At 43.8% G+C, this 14970-nt stretch overlaps 1 protein-coding gene across 5 annotated transcripts in view; it reads left to right on the top strand.

The window, feature by feature from the left end:
• The window catches only part of mid2 (midline 2), a 111563-nt gene that overhangs the window by 51755 nt on the left and 44838 nt on the right, over positions 1–14970 (top strand). The gene's annotated exons all lie outside the window — the stretch shown is intronic.

The raw sequence follows: 14970 nt of genomic DNA, 5'->3' as shown, positions 1-14970 counted from the left end.
ATATAATTATAACTGGCATGCAGTAATTGGTAGCAAAATGATGTAATGAAGTTACACAGGTATTTTGTCTCCCATAGGAAAGTTACTGTCTATGGTTCGAGCCGGTTGTACGACTTTCTTGTAAACAGAAGTAAATAAAGTTAGTGACTTGCGACATCTGCTTTTTAATTAAATCTTTGTATGTTAATATTAAATATTTATGTGCCACAGTCTTAAGCGAAAAGACACGTTCGTGTCTAACAGGTTTTTGTTCCTTTTGTTTTGATGTATGAAAATACAACTAAGAAATCGAGACCTTTTTAAAGGTTAGGGCTAAATAGACATTTGTCCAAGTAAATTCACGTTTTATCTTGCTCTTAAATTGATAGCGAAATGTTTGCTGTCGTATAAATCATGTAGACAGATTTATGCTCTATCGGTAACGTGCGTACTATTCCAGGAAACTGTTTTGCAACACAATGTTTTGAATTAGATCCTATGCCCTTCTACAGTTTGGAGGCTTTATTATGAGGAACCATTTCTCCTTTTACATAAATTGAACAGATGTAATAATAAGCTTTGTTTCTTTGGCATTGATGTAGCCTCTTTTGTTTCGAATTTGCTGAGGTCTGTTTAAAAGAGAAGAGTTGCCCCACCTGCCGAAAGCTGGTTAGCAGTACCCCTCTACTGGAAATGTTAAACATTGCAAAATGAATTTAAACAGGATTAATCAGTCATTTGGGGGGAGGTTAATATGTCTATTATGGATAAAGATCTTGTGTTTTCTCACAACAACAGCAACATTTACACTCCACTAGCCTGCCTCGTGTCTGTGTTCTCCTCACCAGTCAGATAAGCTACAAGATAAATAGTCAGTCCTTTCACAGTTAATTACTTTTCTGGTATATTCCTTCGCATCCCCTGAATGTAATGCCGAAACGTAGCGGCCAGACGGGTGACTAACACTGTCAGCACTGCGTTATCAGCACTGTTGCTTGACAACCTTCTTATTAATCCACAATGACATGAGCAGGTAATGTTTGCAGAACGGTGTCATTATTAAATGATTATCGGTTGTTGCTGGGGACATCATAAGCATTCACACGTGACTGTGGTCATTGGCAAGGTGTGTGGGGGGGTGTGGGGGGGTGTGAACATAGTTTGGGATCAACTGAGTCAGGAGCTTCTGCATTTTAGTTTTGTTTCACCCTCAGTTTTCTTCTATGTTCCCCCATTATATAACCATTTCCTCTGAGCCTATGAAATATAAATTTACAATGCTCAGGGCTCCATACTCAAGTCGGTGTGCTTTTACTTATTCTAATTAATGTCCCTCTGTTATTACAGACAAAACCTCGCTCTGGGAAAATGCTGCTGTCTGGTTTTTGGCGTTGCGTGACCTTGCTTCATTCTGTGTTTCTGTAGCGAAGGTTACTCGCACGATAGCGAATGTAGCTCTGCTGAGTGTGCGTGTGTGCGTGCGTGTGTGTGCGTGTGTGTGCGTGCGTGCGTGTGTGTGTGTGCGTGCGTGTGTGTGTGCGTGTGTGTTTTGGCGTAATTTGTTTAACGTTCCCATAACATTGCATTCGGCTGTGTCTGATAAGATTTTGTAAGGTGGCTTAAGAATTTCTGGTATGTTCTGAGTCTGTCCCTCTCATAGTAGCTGTTAATATTTTCATGAGCTGCAACAATGTATGAACTTTGTAATACACTTAATTTTGTTTTAAATAAAATTGGAGGTTCACATTGTGGTCTGGAGGTTTTGTGTTGAACTTGTATACGTGTCTTATAAAAGGCAAACTGGAGCCTTCTCTTATTTAGACATAAATGGTACCGTCGTCTCGAGTGAGTCTTTCTCCGCAGTATTGATGTTCTTCTTCCCTGTGGACCGAGCTTGTGTTTGCATAGTCTATATTCACAGTAATAAGTCTGTGTCATGCATTATGAATCAGTTTCCTTATCTGAGATGTTAATTAATTTCAGTGGTGCTCAGAAGGAACCGCACACGTGCTTCTGTTGCCCTGCGTGTTCTTTGGTTACTCAGTCAGCGTCTGTAATTCCTTGCATTGCTGTGGTCGGGTCTTATGGTGGCGAGTACTTGAGCTTGCTGGATGTGGCCCCACTTTCAGCTGTCACTTGTAGATCTTCGGCAGTGGATAATGAAACCAGATCAGGGAGTGAAACCATGAATGGGAGAGTCATGGCAGCTGCGTGTTCCTGTGCGTCAGCTGTGAGAATTGTTGTTGTTTTTAGAGATTCTACCGCCAAACTATGATTTGGTCTAGGGACACTTGCCCCATGGTGGTGGTTTGGAACTCGCACGTGATGTAGCATGTTAGTGCCCCCCCCCCCCCCCCCATCCCACCCCACCCCACCCCAACCCCATTTGCATGTGATTCCTGAAGGCCAGGTACAGCCTTGAATCCAGCATACTCATGTTGTGATTCTACTTCACTTGACTAAATCTCAGCTGAAGACCTTGTGATGATCCTCAGACTGTGGACGTGAAGGACGCACCTCCTCCTCCATACTGAGCAGGGACCCTTTAGGCAGCCATGTTTAAGCCGCTCTGGTTGTCTGTGCTCGGCTGGAGTCTAATGCCGCTGTTCCCCTGGATCCTTGCAGTCGGGTTCGCCCTATAGCCACCCCACGTTTTCTCTCTCAGTGCTCACAGCTGAGGATAACCGTGATCGTAGCTTGTGTTTCTCCCCGCGACTCGGCGTAACACTTTAGGACGGTTTCTGCACCATCGGCTAAGCCTCAAGATCAGCTCTCGATTGAAGGGAAAAAAAAAACAAAAAAAGATATGCTGGCTTGGTGGTTCAAATGCTGAGAGAGGAGCTGAGCACTTCAGCAAAACACTAAATCCAAATTGTTTCGATCAGTATTCTGCAGTAAAATGGAAAAGTTTCATGAACTGTAAGGAGCTCTGGATTGAAGAGACTGCAGATAGCCACAAGCAGATAGTTTGAATGCTGTATTGTGTCTTTATATTAAGCATGGTGTCTTTAAGCGTGTGGATTGCAATGTGTTTATATATGTCTTGGGTTGCGGTTTACTATGCTTTTTACTAAATGATACCCCAGACTTTACAAGAACTTTCCCTCATTCTCTCTCTGTTTGCCATGTTAGTTCTGTTTACATAAGGTGGCTCCCATTCCATTGAGATACAGCCAACAGCTGTGCTTTGGGCTTTGCTATCATCCGTTTCCCACAATCCTGCTTGGCACAGAGCTCCACAACCCAGTCCCATAGACATTACGTCCACAAAGGCTCATTTTTCCCAACAGCTGTGGGGATTCATGTCGTTCTTCGTAGCTCTCCTGCTGTGCATGCATGCACACATACCAAACACATTCTCTGGCCTTGTTATTGTGTTGTAGCTATTATTGCTTTTGTTATTAAGTGGGTCGGTTCATCTATAAAACGTTAAAACCTTTGTGCTTACTTAGGCCCTGCTACCTGCTCCATTGTGGCTTCTGGTAGCTGTTGTATAACAATGATGTTTTTTGAAGAGCTTCAGTGATTTGTGCTCCTGTTATTACAGATCCTTATCCTGATGTCATGGGTCTGTCCACCCGGCTCATTTGCATATCTCAGATCAAACACTGAAGATGTCAGAGGTGTCATTGTTGACTGTCAAGTCAGAAGGATATAATGAAACAGAATCTAGCTGACATGGGTGGGGCTCCTTTGGGTCCTTCAGGGGTCCTATTGATCAAAACCAGTATTAAAACCAACTGTCATAATTTGCAGTACTTGTATCAGACTGGTACATTTTCTGTTTTTGCTGGAAGACCGGAGAGTTCTTTCATGATGGGAAGATAAGGGAACAGGCTGACACAGATAGAAAATGCCTTTCTCGAGTCGTAGTGTTGTCAGAGGGAGAAACTCAGGCAGTCATCATGCTTCAGCATGTTGACTCATTGTTACAGGATTTGTGTGTTTTTATCGCCAAGGACTCCATTTTGGAGTCTGTATTTTTTTTTTCATTTGAAAAACTATGTTTCTGCAAAAATCCCCGCGACCCAGTAGGATAAGTGGTTTGGAAAATGGATGGATGGATGTTTCTGCAAAAATGTATAATTTTTTTGCGAGGTTTTGGATCATGGCCTATACCAGTTAAGAATGGAATGATTTTTGTTTGTATCGACATTTTCTCTGCCTGTTTTGTCGTCTTCACGTTCCGTTGGCGGTTCCTGGAAATCTTATCTCCCTTGTATGATTTCGTGATCTGCATTTTCACTATATTGCAGTTTTGCTTGTTCCTGCTTGCTGGCTTGTTCTTGTTCGTCCTGTTTTTAGAACGTTGAAATGGTTCAACTAATGAATCTGTTTGCTGCATCTTAATTAGATTTATTTGTGAGTTAACATTTGTTTTTAGTCAAAGGAGTGTGAAAATGTTTGTACATCTGAATGATAATTTTATTTATCTGGAGTGTCCTGATAATAAACTTACTCTGCAAATGAGTTCTCTCGACAACTCAATCCACATTGATTAATGGTTTAAATTTTCAGTGATCTTCATTCTCTGTATATCAGACCCTTCTTTAATGTGTATCAAACTCTGAAACATGTAAAATACTGTCATATGACACCTTCCATTTCCACCAAGAGCCAAGCCGTACCCAAGCCATATTGTGAATTGACGGTTTTCCATTGTAAATTATCCGAGCCGTACTCGAGCCGACATGGCCCAAGCTGGGTGTGGCCGCACCACCTGATTTTGTCGAAATGCGTAGAGATATTAGCACATAGTAAATTGTGATGTACTCTGTGTGGACAGTAAATAAGTCTTCAGAGCCAACCCTTCTGCAGTGGAAAACCGAAGCGAGCCGGAACCGTGCCGGAACTGTGCCGGAACCGTGCTGCAACTACTCCCTCTTTGCGGCACAGCTCAGGCACGGCTTGGTTCCTGTATGGCAGTGGAAAAGCGCTAATAGTCTTTCCAATGCTTTTCTTTTTTTTTCGCCACCTGTTGCTGTCATGCCCAGACGCACAGTGCACAGTGGTCAGCTGTTCTGGTGATTAAGGAGCAGGTTGGCATTTGCTGTCTGCTGATTGGCTGTCACTTTGCACCTCTACAGTCACGCTGCTGTTTCTCAGCCGTCTCAGGATCCTCCCAGCTACTGCCTGCTATCAGATCCCCCTGCCTCCTCATCCAGCCTTCATGCATGAACCATCAAAGAGATTTTCTGACACAAGCAGCACAAAGGCTCAATCCAATTGGTGGGCAATTCACACGGGTGTTTTCAAAGTGAATAGACTTCGTCTTTTCTGTTCATACCTGGTCAGTTCTCTTTTGAAAAGATTCTTGACTTAGCAACTTGAGAATCGAGCTGGAAATTATTTGTATAATAGCTGACATTGTGAATATGTAACTGATATTGGACTAGAAAGAGAATGCATTGTTTTGCATGTGATGGCTCTGTTAGTTTTTACTCTTTTTTTAATTAAGAGAAGTCAAGAAATGTCCCCTGTGGTTAATGTAATTTACATATGCATCAAATAGTGTCATTCCGTTTTGGTTCACGTGACATGCTATATCCAGGTTTAAATGTCAAATCACGTCACGTCACCATGAAATGGAACTTTATTCAGCATTTTCAGAAGTGGCTGTACATAGGACTGCTTCTTTTCACATATCCAACCTTGCTGTCCTTTGAGACTCGTACACAGGCGAGATTGTGGCTTGGAGTTCGAGCGCAGGGTCAGGCCATTTCTCCGATGCCTCTGGAACATTCCGGGCGGGTTAAGGGCCTTGCTCAAGGGTCCAGTGAATATTTCGCGACCTATAACCACAGAGACCTAACCTGCTGAGCCCAGTGTATCACAGCTGTAATAAGCTACAGTATGTTTTTGATTGATCCTGTCAACATCTCAACACGAACCCTTAGCCGAATCGCCAGCATTCTCTCCATGCTGCCACTGCATGGGCTGTAAAACCCATGACCCAAGAAATGTTGTGAAAACACAGAAATAATTTCCAACTCGAACCATGTGTACTTTTTACCTTTTTTACACTTTTAACTGTTTTTTTAAGTTTCTGGAGGGATGAAAGGAATGCCTTTGACTCAGAGCTAATTCTCCCACTTTCCAGTACTTCTAGTTGAAAGGGATTATTTGTTGCTTTGTGAACGCGTTGTTTAGCTGTCTCATGCTTGGTAAGACTCCTAAAAATACATTTTATTTTTGTATTTCAGTTTTTTTGATGGGTCTTTCTGTAATTTTTTGTTTGGAATTTTGCTACATGCCAGCTTCAGACTTTTAGAATTCAGAGAGTGTGGTGTTAGAGATGCATGCAAGGGCATGTCAGATTAATTGCACCTTATATTCAAATTCGACTCAGCAGCCGTGAATTCGCCAAAATATCTTTGATTAGTTTCTAAGGAAACTGGTCCCTGTTTTTCTTTTTGGCTGCAGATTGTTTCTGATTCGTTTCATTTTTAATGTTTTAAAACGTGGCCATATTTTAGTTTTGACAGTCTGGTGAAATATCAGATGTTGAATTTTTACCATAGCTGTTCCGATGTCTACATATGCTACATTTAATTAGGCAGCCTTTTATCTCCAGTCAGAGTTAAAGATGTCTTCGTAGCGCTAGCAAAGTAAAAATCACTGTCGTCCCTGCCCTAAATTTTAAGCTGACTGGCATTATATCCCAAACGCTTGAGGCAGGGGTATCAGGAATTGTTCTTAAAGCGTTGCTGGATTTGCCTTCGACTCTAACCTCCCGTCAAGGCATGACTTTGATGCAGATGCTTGTCAAGACGAATGCGGTTGCCTTCGTGCAATCCGTCATCATGATAAATTAATAGAAGTCAGCCCTGAAAAGTCTGACATTTCAAGGTACTGAATCCTTCCAGGAAAGCCCTACATCCTCCCAAGGAAAACAATGGCTTGCTTCTGATAGGAAATGCCTTGCGTTTCTTTCATATGCCATTGAAGGGGCCTATTTATATCCAGGGACTGTTGACGTGGTTCAAGAGGAAGCCTGATTCCCCTCTTCAGTCCACCCTTTCCTCTCACGCTCACAACACGTCTTGCTCTTGCCCTCCTGTAACACCGAACATGACAGCTGTTTTAATGTATTAATGGAGGGTTCCTCTCTCGCCACCACTGGCTAGCTGGAGGCTGGGTGTGTCTGCTCTTTGCGTTTGGTTCTTTGGGGGCCAACGAACCATCCAAAGCTACCAAGGACACGTTTACCCCCAGATGAAAGTGTTTTGATTGGGTCACTGAAAGGTGACGCAGTGTCATTCTTGTGGAATGTTAGTGTTTAGGGAATTTTCCTAGTGTGAAGCAGGGGTGCCCAGTCTTATCTAGAAAGAGCTCTGTGTATGAGGGTTTTCGCTGCAACTCCATAATTCGATTACTAATTAGAGGACTGATTGGCTGATGAGTTCAGACAGTTTGAACAGATGACCTAAAGGTTATCCCGAAAACCTGCATGTATGTTAGTCCTTTGAGGATAAGATTGGCCACCCCAAGTGTAAAGCATTTTTAAATATTACTTTTTCATCACTTCATATGTTCAAGGATATATTGGTCTTGAGGCTTGAGGCCCGACCTGAAGCGAGATGCCGGTCCCGTTCCTCTAATCTGACCCCTCTTATCATCAGATCTGGACTCGGTGAGGCAGGCCTTGTCAGGATTTTATCCATCTCTGTGCCAGTTCCAGCTTGGTAAAGTTGAGCCAACCTTCAGCAGGCCTTACAACATGATCCCTGCCTCTGTGTGTGTGTTCAATGGCTAAGTGACGAAGAGCATTCCTCTCTACCGGCTTCAAATGTTCCCTGAAGCTAGGAGCCATTGTCCTGCTTATCAGCCATTATTCAAAGAGAAGGGAACAAGCAGAGAATTAGCTGTCCGTTTAAGAACCACAAAAGCGTGCACTCTCGTCAGTAAGTGGAGAGGCTGGCAGCCGTCGAGGTGGGTCAGCTCTGTGGGTTCACGTTATGGGTAAATAATGAGGCGAAAGTAAGCCAGGCTAGGAGCTGTAGATGAGACTGAGTGTTGGGCTCCGTGCCAGTCAGTTCAGTCCCGTCCATAGAAACATATTAGGGTGTCCCTCTTGAGTTTAGTATTTGATAAGGCTAAATTATTTAGTAATAATGTAAATGGCTTGCCTTTTATATTTGCTGTTTGAAAGAGCCTTTGTTGAATCCTTGTTGGGTATGGAATGTGCGTTCTTGGTCAGCGGGTTCCTCATCATCCCTACTGTCCCCCCACCACTGACTTTTCAGGTCATGTCACTTGGCGCTGGGCGACAATCTTTGCGTAGCGAGTTTTTGCGTCCCAAGTGTCACTTGATCATACAACTACAAGGAATTCTATCAGGCCCGTCTTGCTGTGATATTTTGTAGGTTTTTGTTTCCCTTTTTTACCCCCAGGGTTTGAAAAGAATTAGCATGTTGATAGGAATATTATCACGAAAGGTACATAGAGAAAATCTCATTAGTCCGGCAGCGCACTGAGTTTGGAGTTCACACTCTTTCGCGAGTTTAGATTGGAGCACAAGATTAAAGTCGCGTCGGCCTACGACGGTGTTTACAGGGAAATGAAGCTAAAGGATCTCGTGCTGCTATGGCAGTTCATTGATAAGAGGCGTGGCATGTAAACAGGGGATTAATGAGTAGACATAGACATCTGATAAGTAAATAGCACTGAAGAATTGGAAATGCGAATTGCGAGCCTGCAGTGAGGGGAACCCTAGAACGACATTGAAATCCTTGTGGTTAAGAATTGCCATTGTTCTGTTTAAAAAGAGGAAACTCTATACAAAAAAAGCCTTCAGCCCATATAAACAAAAAAGAAACAAATATGAAAAGTAAATGTGAAATCAATGTCTAGGGGACATAAATCATTATTTTGAAACCTATATTTCATCAAGATATTTATCCTGTTGTGTTTGTTCCTGCCCTGTGGTGACATTTGCAGACATAATAATCTTAGTGAGTTTCCTGTGGCTCGTGCTGTGGTCAGCTACCCACATTTAATGAGCCCAATCAGGGAGCAGTTATTCTTGGCCACTCCCCTTTTTTTCGGTCGCTTTCCAGGTAAATTTCCCATAAGCTCCCAGGGCTGCTTTTATCCCAGTGTTGTTGTCACCAGAGGTAACGTGCGTCAGTGATGTGTAGCTGGATGGGTGGCAGCCTTGTCAGTGGTGTACTGCGTGCCAGTGCCAGTGAGATAGTTCTGTGCTGTTTAAGAGCATTAGAGAAATGTACAGGTGTTACTGGCTATTGATTTTGTTGGGATCTGGACACAGTGCTGAGTACAGGTCACTGGGAAGCACGTGTAACTGAAATGGCAAATTGGCACCTGTGATGAAACACAAACACAAATTCTACCTCCCAAGTTCCTCCCTGAAAGGACTGTGTGCAGCATCTGCAATAGAGACACTTAAATTTCGATCCCGCAGAGTCCTGCTTGTCTTTAGTTGCTTCTGGTACTAGAAGTACTATAGCTGCACTGAGTTTTAATAATTAAAATTTAATACCACGTCCTTATTGAAGGCCCTGCAAGAAGATGCACTTAAAAATGCATTATATTTGAGACGAGGCTGGGGCAGTCGGCTGCTTGTTTACGCGTGTTTGCTCAGAGGAGAGCTGAGCTTCTGTGAGGGGCCCTTTGTCTGGAGCTCCATGGAGGCATCGCATGTCAGTTATCTGATAAACCCCAGGAGGCCCTGCATGCGGGAAGCTAACCTAGACGTGTAGATATGACTGTCCACGTACAAGCCCTGTGTGCGGTCTCTGTCAGCACAGAGCAGACTGTGCGTAACTCGTCTGCGTGACCCGGGCGGGAGATGGCGAGGGGTTAATCCTTCCTCCCAGGTCGTCGCCCTGCCAGTTACGAGTCTGCTGCAGAAACACTGCTTGGTTTTATGTACAGTGAAAAACTGTGTTTGAATTAATCATCAGAAGGGAATGCAGGAAAAATATTCATAAACTAAATTACGTTTTTTTTTTTAATGAAAATGATATAGTTTGACCTTAAATAGAGGGGAAAGGATAATTAGGGTCATCTGTTTGAAAAGTTGGGTGAGTTTTGTAGTTATGTTTTCCAAATGGAGAAAACTCCAGAAAACTGTTAATCTTCTTACGAGTGACATGCCTGCTAAAATCCCTTGAATACCAATATGCAAAATGTAAGTCCTAAAGAATCCTAGGAACATCTCCTCATCTGCAGACCTCCTCCCAGTTTGGCTGATCTCAGTTTATGAGTTCACCATCAAAAGCAGACTGGGAATATGATCCATGACTGAGCAGCGACGAAAAACCACTGCTTGATAAGTAGAGCATGAAAACTTGTCTCAAATTTGACCAATATGCCTAATTATTTACATAGTATGTCTAATGAAAAGAAAACACGTCACCCCATAACTAGAGCATCATTTCCGCATTCAAGCCCCTCATGGATTGGGTCTGCTTTGCCCTGTCAGAACCTCCATGACCTACTATCTCTCAAGGAAAGATGAATTCAGCCCTGTAACAAAAAAATGTAGGGCTGAGTGTTAGATCGCCTGCCCTTTAGCTGACGTTGAAAGCACTTTAGTGAAACAGCTAGAGTGGTAATACTGCGTATCTGCATCCGATCGGTTTAGAAAAAAGTCTTTCATGCTTTTGAACTTACCTGGTCCATGTTATATCTAAATCCCTTTCAGATGCTCTGGAAACAGCTTCACTGACCCGGTCCTGCTCATAGACCCACAAATGTGACTGTGCTGATGCAGTTTGGCATGAAGCAATGGGCCAGAACCGCCTAAAAGTTCCATAAATGACTGATCGGTTTCTGCATGAAGAGTCCATCTGCATTTACTCCTGCTAATAGTGACGTAATCGGCTGTTGGGGCGAGGGGGCAGTGTTTTATTACACAGGAGTGTTGGGTGTTGCATAACTTTCTTTACTAAATATATATCACGGATATCACATTTCTGCTCTTTGTTTGCTCCAGTCTCCTTCTAACAATCAGTTTTGGAAGAATGGATAACATTCAGTGTCAGAAAAGTGCAAATATGCAGAAAATCAGGCCGGGAAGATAATGATAGTAAGGTGTGATGCATGTGCACCTGCGTTCCTCTTCTCAATGAGCTTTGCAACATAACTGTTTATTGCCGTTCGTATGTCGTCATGTACTGTTTTAGGTCCTTTTCGCAGCCACTTACAGGCTGGGTCCATTATGCGCTGTTACTCACAAACAGGTGGACAGTTCAAGTTCGAAAAGTGAAAAATGCAGACCAGGATTTTCTGTCAACCAACCAGCTGAGTCTCTGTGACTGTGACTCTTCATGCTCAGCTGGTTAGTCGAAACAAAATCCTGGTCTGGAGTTTTTTTTACTTTCTGGACCTGAACGATCCACCTCTGCCCACAAATAGGGTAGGTCAGGCGGAGGATTCCGGAGACCGTTTGGTGTCAGCCAGTCAATCCCCCCTCGCCAGGACACACTGAAATATTAGACATGAGCTTAACGAGATGTGAGGTGCTTTGATGCCTTTTAAACGGTTTTTTAGATTGAATTGCTGAGAGAAAATGGTATGAACTGTGAGATTCAGTGTTACCCACCCCAGGCAATATACCGCTTGGCGATGTTAAAGCATCACTGTAAAGCTGTCAGCGAACAGTGCCTGTTTGTGAATGATAATGGGTGAGGCTCACCAAAAGCAGGAAAATGACAGCAGTTAATTCATCAGGCCTGGCTGCTGTTTCTCGTCGCGGCAGCAGTGTAGCCGTCCTCATTGGAATCCCGTGACCTTTAGAAAACATTTTAAGAATGTTAGTCTCACAAGACGTGTCCCATCACAGACTCGCCTAGTTCACAAGCGTCGTTTGTCTTTTGTTGTTGCTTAATTGCGCAAACAGCAGTCTGCCCAAACACATTTGCTTTGAATCGTAAATCGTTCTAAGGTAGACGCTGTCATCAGCAGACACAGAGCTGTTTTCACGAAATGATATGGATTTGCTTTTAATATCCATGGCAATGTGGGCTTGGTGCGCCTGGGGGATTGGATGTTTGCTGCTGCTCGGGGAAAGGCGTAGGAAACACCTTGAGAGTGATTTGGCTCCAGGAGAGCTGAGAATCCTACAGAGTCCATGCTGGACCAGACTCATGTTTAAATATCTGTCCCTTAACGTCCAAGCACAGCTGCTATAGGCAGTCACCATCTCTGTCCCTTAACGTCCAAGCACAGCTGCTATAGGCAGTCACCATCTCTGTCCCTTAACGTCCAAGCACAGCTGCTATAGTCAGTCACCATCTCTGTCCCTTAATGTCCAAGCACAGCTGCTATAGTCAGTCACCATCTCTGTCCCTTAATGTTCAAGCACAGCTGCTATAGTCAGTCACCATCTCTGTCCCTTAATGTTCAAGTACAGCTGCTATAGTCAGTCACCATCTCTGTCCCTTAATGTCCAAGCACAGCTGCTATAGTCAGTCACCATCTCTGTCCCTTAATGTCCAAGCACAGCTGCTATAGTCAGTCACCATCTCTGTCCCTTAATGTCCAAGCACAGCTGCTATAGTCAGTCACCATCTCTGTCCCTTAATGTTCAAGCACAGCTGCTATAGTCAGTCACCATCTCTGTCCCTTAATGTTCAAGCACAGATGCTATAGTCAGTCACCATCTCACTTTTCACTCTTAGTGGAAAGTGATTCTAAAAGCCACAAAAAGCATTTCAGGTTTGAAAGCTTCCAAATGTCCCTGAGGAGTTTTTCAAGGAAAATAGTACAAACATGTCTTCTGCCCAAGGATCACCCCTTGTGTATTGCTGCTTTAAAACCTGTCAACGAGAAATGGCCTTATTTTATCTGGAATGTCCAAATATGTCTGTTATGTGTGATTTGTTTTAGGCTTTACCTTAGAATTACAAAGTGCACAGGGATTTCCAGTGAAACAAAATAGACATATAGCTGTCGATCCGCTGTTTTAGGCGGTATATGTCAAATGAAATGCATTGTTATCAATATCAAAAGCAAGAGCTAATACTTATTTTTTAATTAGTATTGTTTTTTAGTTTCATGATTTGTATCTGCAGGAGTCCATCTGCATGTATTTACTGGAGGGTTTGTTTGCTTTGTGCTGTGTTGTATCTGGGTAACTCTGTTAAATAAATAAATAAATAGTAAAATGAATCATTTCTTCTATACGGGCCGTTTCACTGCTGACCCCGATGACGGTAGCTCTGAAACAGCAGCCCTAGGCCTGCTCTCTGCTCTTCTTCATCCATGTCAATGTAAAAATAACCTTTTGTTTCTCCCCCCCACCCCCCAGCATCATATTCCCACAATTATTTTCTTCTGAGACACAGTGCCCCACCCCCCCCCCCACCCCCCCCAGGGGCCGAGATCGCCATTATGATTAGCGTTCCCTGTGGTGTGACTTAACCGTTGAGTAAATTCTTAAAGTAAAAACGGGGTCATTCAGATTCTCTTGTGTGCAAATTGACGATTACGGTAATGAGTTTAGCTGGCAGAGCACTGCAGCGCAGCAGGAGCCGACCTCAGCCGTATCTGTCTGCTGAGCATCAGACGAAAACAAAAGCTTCCCCCAGACTCACAAGCCAAGCGGTCGCCTTGAAAACCAGCTTTCCAGTCCCAGCTACCACCTCCCTCCTCCCAAAAACTGCAAGCCAGACCACCAACCGGAAGGCTTCTCATTAGCAGCTCACTGACACAAGACGGATGACTCAATTACAGTGACGGGCCGGGGCGGCTATGACCCCAGCTCACACCCATCAGCTCGGGGAGGGGGTCGGTCGCTGATAACCAAACCCCCCCAGTTTCTGACAGCCCACCATCGACTGGTTTGAGCCCTGCCACCGAGTAATTGAAGTGAGGTCTGAGCTGAGCCTTTTAATCCTGGGGCTGCTCCATGAGGACCGAGTGAAAGTGGCCTTTTTGCCCTGACTAGCGGACGTCGTTCTTTTATTCTTTTCCTTCAATACCTTTTTCCCCAGATTTTTTTTTTCTTTTTGGACATACAGAAAAAGTGGACCTTTGTCTGATATTCATCCTAATTCTGGTCTTTCACCAAAAAGATACTTTGAGAATTGCTTTTGTTTGGTGTAGATTTTGATTTAGTTAAAATGAGCAGCTTTTCCAGCCTTTCGCTTGCTGGGCCGCTCAGAAAATGAGGACGTGCGCCGAGGTTTTATGTCGGCCTGAAAGGCGTCCGAGTTTCCTTTTCTTTTCTTTTCTTTTCTTTTCTTTTATGTTTTTGTCGCCTGAGTTATTATTGGCCCATTATTTTGTAAATATAATTCAAGGAAGAGCCCTTTCTACAAGGCTTTTCACTCGCCAGTTTTCCCCACGGTTGTTAGGAAGGTTATTTGTCATTGTTCCTGAAATGTCACACACTGCTGTGTCCCACGCAGAAGCTTCCGTGTCGAGTCGCTCTGGTATAAAACCTATTCAGTTTTTTGTTTGTTTTGTGTAAACAGCAACCACGTTTGTCCCAAAACATAAATATTTCCTCATACATAACTATCAATTAGTACTTTATTTTAAGCAGACTTTTTTTTTAAAAGGTGCTTTCTTTTGTACTCCAGCAGTTCTCAGATAAGGGTGTGTTGTTACATAAAGACTTGTTGCTGACTGGTGAGAGAATATCCATTCTGTGAGACTGACTTAACAGAAGCCTGCCTCTGAACAGCACTGTAATTACGCCTTGTTATCTGTGCGCCACAAGAGCGATCCACTGTTGGCCTTCTGCTTATCGCAAGTCTCGGAAATCACTTAAAGGGTTAATATGCATGCAGCACAAACCCCCGCCCCCCCCCCCCCCCCCCCCCGTTCCCTGTCTGCCAGATGAGTGTGTGAGCCGCGTCCAGGCTTCTCCGCCTGCCCTGGTAGCGATGTAGTGGGGTATTCGGCAGGCGGAGCAGTGCCCCTCGCATCGGGAGCAGTGCGTGTTTCCCTGGCTCATCCTCTGTGCCTTTTGCCCCCCCCCCCCCCACAACAGAGTCATCAGCACTTCTCTCGGTTTCC

This window comes from Brienomyrus brachyistius, chromosome 10 (assembly GCF_023856365.1).
Source record: "Brienomyrus brachyistius isolate T26 chromosome 10, BBRACH_0.4, whole genome shotgun sequence".
Classification (NCBI taxonomy): Eukaryota; Metazoa; Chordata; class Actinopteri; order Osteoglossiformes; family Mormyridae; genus Brienomyrus; species Brienomyrus brachyistius.
Note: the sequence above shows the minus strand (reverse complement) of the source record. Positions and strands in the feature narration are given on the sequence as shown.